Genomic DNA, 5,398 nt, shown 5'->3' on the forward strand with positions numbered 1-5,398 from the left:
AGTAACTGACGCGCTGACGTCGCACCTCAATGACTAGGAAAGTCATGTCAGCGCGACCCAATACAAACGAAAGGCGCGCTGGCTCATAAAATTCGACTAGCGCGGGAAAGTGATGTGCTTCCGCGCTGGCAGCGCACGGGATATGCTATGAGCCGCTAGTCAGCGCGGATATTTTAATAACAGACGCACTTATGCAGTAAACTTTGGCAAAGTGGGTTTTTTGGCCAATTCAGAGAGCATAAGTTGGATATTATGACACAGTAGGGATACTGATTGGATGACAGTGACATTTTGCTGTGTAACAAGTACCATACCCAAAACTGTGTTGGGTACAAGTTTTGCATGCTGTTAATTTTGCCTTCAATTGGTGAAGCATTGCTTCACACTAGTTGAACAACTATGGTTGGACATAGTCAACTACAAGCAACAGTTGGGCCTTTGTCGCTACGTGGGGACTCTTTGACCCCGCCAACCACATAATCAACCATAAAATTTCCCTCATAGACCTGGGCCTTATCCTCTCTGTGGGGACTCTGTTGCTAACTTGTCCACTCTCAGGGATGCAGTAGGATTGCACCAGCTCTAAAGTAGATTGTGGATCTGGCCTACCACCGGTGAGGTTCACCTGTGCCCCACGACATGACAAAATAGTCAAAAAATATATGTCATCACGGTCAATAACCAGCTCCTGATCTCCAATCTTGAACACTTGCTCGTGTTCATCCCAGTGCTAGATAATCCATCTCAATAAATATTCCTACCCTTTCATCAACTCTAGCTTTGCATACTTCAGTAAACCGCAGCAGTGCAATGCAAGTATGCATGCTGGATCGTTTCGCATCAACAATTCCTGGCTATCATGGGCCTGGTCTCTCCATAAGTTCCTAGAAGTGTATTTTGATGACTGGACTATGTTTGGACTGGTAAAATGCCATGTCACAAGTTTGCGCCTGATGCTAGATACCTATCAAAGATACCAGATCGTGCTCAATCTGAAGAAGTGCTTGTTTTGTGTTTATTTTGGGACCCTATTGGGTCATGTGGTTTGTAGACAACGACTGATGGTAGATCTTGCGAAGATAGTAGTGATACTTAACTTAGAAGCGCTGAGGAGTGTGAAATAGCTACGTGCTACCCTAGGACATATAGGATATTACAAAAATTTCGTCAAAGGCTATGCCTAGATCACCACACCTATGGAGAATTTGTTGAAGAAGGATGTCAAATTCTAGTGGAACAAGGATTGTAAGAGAAGCTTGGATGTATTGAAAGAAAAGATGGTCACCACGCCAATCCTAGTCTTCCCGGATTGGAAGAATGAGTTTCACGTACATGTCGATGTGTCATGTATAACACTGGGAGCAGTACTGACATAGGCTAGCGGAGGAGACTTGGACCATCCTATAGTGTTCGCAAGCAGAAGGTTATCCAAGGCAGAGAAGAACTATTCCACCACTGAGCGCGAAGGGTTAGCCATGGTATACGTGCTCAAGAAGTTTATACAATACTTGCTAGGAGGCCATTTTAAGATGTACACAAATCATTCTGCATTAAAATACCTAGTCAATAAGCCTGTGTTGGGGGAGAGAATCTACAAATGGTTGTTATTGTTCCAGGAGTATGATTTAAAGTTATTGTGAAACCTGGATGACTGAATGTGGGACCAGACCATCTTTTGCGCATCAAAACAGGGGAAGAGCCCACTAATTTGGAAGAAGGATTGCCTGACGTGTAGCTATTTGCATTGCATGTCGTGGATGGTCATTTTGATCATACACTTCCTAATGACATGAACTACCCTACAAGGATACTTTGTCCAACAGAAGGAGTTAGTGGTGTGTGTGGCATGATTTTTTGTCATTACCAGACATCTGTATAAAATGGGGTCTGATGTGATACTGCGATGGTATGTACCAAAGTTTGAAAGGAGTAGCATCCTCGTGGTCACTCATGGGGGCGCCGCGGGAGGACATTATGCAAGGAGAGCGACCGCGCAAAATATTCTACGTGTAGGGTTGTGGTAGCCAACCCTCCATCAGGACTCAAAAGCGTATTGCAAGGTGTGTGATGTGTTTCAAAGGACTGGCAGGCCATCATGGAGGGATGAGCTGCCTTTGAATCCACAGATGACGTTGCAACCCTTTGAGAAATGGGCAATAGATTTTGCGGGGCCTATTCAGCCCCAAGGAAAGATGAGAGTGAGGTACATTATCACTGCGACGGAGTATTTGACTCGATGGGTGGAGGCACATCCTATGAAGGATTGCATAGGCGCGACTACTGCAAAGTTCCTCTTTGAGTATGTACTGATTTGGGTGTCTAAAGATTTTGATGAGTGATTGCGGTATGCACTTTCTGAATGAGACGATCAATGCGCTGACAGAGGAATTTCAGGTATATCACCAGAAGAGCATGCCTTATCACCCATAGGCTAACGAGATAGTGGAAGCATTCAATAAAGTGCTGGAGAATGCACTGGCCAAGGTTTGCAACACTCAGCGAAGTAATTGGGACCTATGCATACCTGCGGTATTATGGGCCTATCGGACGACATGCAAGAAGTTGACTGGACAAACACCCTTTAGGCTTGTCTGTGGTGTTGAAGTAGTAATGCCCATGGAATACATTGTGCCTAGTCTGTGCATAACAACACTCATGGGTATGACGATCACAGAGCCTTGGAAGAGAGGATCGCGTAGCTGGCTGAGCTTGAGGAAGAGAGATTTCTAGCTGGATTTCACCAACAGGTCCAAAAGCAGTGCGGAAAAGCATGGCATGATCGACACATTCAACTGTGCACCTTTAGGGTAAATGACCTGGTTTTGTTATATGAAAGCAAGTTTGATAAATTTCCAGGAAAATTCAGAATGCACTGGTTAGGGCCCTATGTCATTAAGGAGATTACCGACGGAGGAGCAGTTCAGTTGGTCAAACTGAATGGAGATCCCTTCCTAGGAAAGGTGAATGGCAGTCGCTCGAAGCCATACACTAGTGGTTCGACCATGTGACTATATGAACGTAACACAGTCTTAACGCTCCAGGTAGCTCAAAGGAGGCGCGAGACTATAAACCAGTACCCAGTTGGAGCTGCGCGATTGGAGGATTGTATGAAGCAAGGAAGTGTCATAGGGTTCGCGGCAGCGCGAAGGGAGTTGTGCTACCTAGGGAGAAATCGCGCAGGTCGGTCGGAAAGTAACCATTAAAGTCATTATTCATGATTTGACGGTAGAAATGTGGCCAAATGGAGCGGGCGACCTGCGTTTAAGATGGAATTTATGTGCCAAATCCTTGAAAATCTACTGCCAATCCGGCATTAATGAACAAAATTTGGGGGGAATGGTCAGATTTGAATTCAAAATGCCCTAGAACTTACAAGTGGTTGTCCAGGAAAAAATCGAAGACATCCCGATGGATGATGAGGATGTGGGAGTAGATGTGGAAGAAGTTGAAGCCTAGAGCACTGACCCCATTACTCGGTTGCCTAAGTATGTTCCTCCGTGCAAGGGCAAGGCCAAGGTGCTGAAAGATATAGATGAGAGCAAGGTCCCCTTGCAAACCCCTCTGTTGCCGGGTGAAATTGTTTTTGAAGGACCACACTTGGGGTGGGTTCCTCTGTTAAAACTTGAATACTGGGACTTGGCCGACCATGAGAAGTTCCCACACCTGGCGACCGAGTAGCTGATGCATCGAATTATCGATACAACCGCTGGAATGACCACATTGGAGCCATGAAAGTGGCTCAAAGGAGTAGACAAGGTAGGGTTTCTCAACCTACTATGGGTGTCAGACTATAACTGCACCCCGGTTACCGTATTGGTCATCAAGCAGCTGTTATGCTTGGTGCATTATGGGTGTATGTGGCTGAAGGAGCCAATACCCATCACTAACAGGTTGATCCACAGGATCACGCGGTTGCCTTACACAAGAGAAAATCTAGCCATGATATTTGGAAGAAAAGGTGGTGAGCAGGCCCTCGCGGAGGCCATGAAAGAGAAGTTCAAGTTGGTAAAGAAGCCACGTGGATATGCCATATCTAGCATTTGCAACCCTGTTGTGAAGGTGGCTACGAATATTCTAGCAGGGCAGGCGATGAGGAAGGGTTGCACCGATGAGGTGCCGGTGCCTGTCATCACGCTAGCAGCCCAGTGCGTCGAAGGAGTTCAGTTCAATTAGGCAGACTATCTCCACGGTGAGTTCCTTGCAAATAGTCGCAAAGCACAGGACCTCAACAAGACGTTCCACTATGCGTGGCTCTTGTTTTCAATTGTGTTGGTAGCATGGGAGCTGCCAGAGGACAACCAATTCCCTTCGGTCGCGCCAGACCTACCAGAAGCAGCGAAGTACACTTCGTTGTGGGTGACCAAGGATGCACAATGAATCAAGGACAACAAGATCTTTTGGATCTTGATGGAGATGAACATCCGCATGGCCATCAATCACAAACCATGGTCTTCGCCTATGGTGTATGCCAACCTATAGGGATATGTAGAGTTTAAACCAGATTTTCACCATGTGTCCATCAGGGCATGGAAGGACCCTGTGCAGAAATGGTATGACTTGCCTTACCTGGGAACAAATGAAGCCATTGATGCAGTCCTTGATTAATGGTCGGCAGAGTGGCGCACCACAACAAACTTTGCGATGGGAGGAAGCAAGTCTGTCACGCAGAGAAAGGAGGAGGCCAAGCTTAAGATGACACAGCTGACTGAAAAGAGGAAAAAGGAGGTTTCTGACAAGGCCCGGGCGGAGCGCGATGCCACTCAATAGACGACTAAGAAATAGGTGGAACAGAGTGGGGCACTAACAAAGGTGCAAGGTCACCTTCACCTAAGACAAAGGAGGAGACAAAATAACATGGTGCAGACCTACAGGCGACGTCTGCTCGCATCAAGCATCCAAGGGAGCAAGAGAAGGGAGGGTCCACGGAGAAATCAAAGGCTACTATGACATCACTGGACCTAATCACCCTCATAGAGGGTGATTTGCATGACATCGGTGACACAGTGCAGGATGTCACCACGGAGGCCCTACAACAGTTTGAGTAGCAACAAAAAATAATCTTCGAGGCTATTTAGACAAGTTTGTAGGAGCTGCAGACCCACGCGTCATAGGCGAGAATGGTGTCTACCAGCCTTGCTATCGACACTTCAGAAGCTATCAAGATGCTGCGCGCTAAGGCCTCCAGTGCAATAGTGCTACCTGATGGAGAACTGACCACGGAGAATGAAGCTGACAGGCCCACTGTCAGTGCCCTAAAGGGAGTAGGATTGAATTTGGCAACACTCCGTGGTGAAGCGCCCCACCTCTTGCAAGATGGAGAGATTGTAGAGCTGAGGGCCCATGAGCACCGCGCCCTCCAAGTGATTAGAGAGAAATGGATTAACAATGAGCAGATGGC

This window comes from Pinus tabuliformis, chromosome 5_2 (genome assembly GCF_031772625.1).
Source record: "Pinus tabuliformis cultivar Carrire ecotype Pingquan chromosome 5_2, CPIR1, whole genome shotgun sequence".
In the NCBI taxonomy this organism is placed as follows: Eukaryota; Viridiplantae; Streptophyta; class Pinopsida; order Pinales; family Pinaceae; genus Pinus; species Pinus tabuliformis.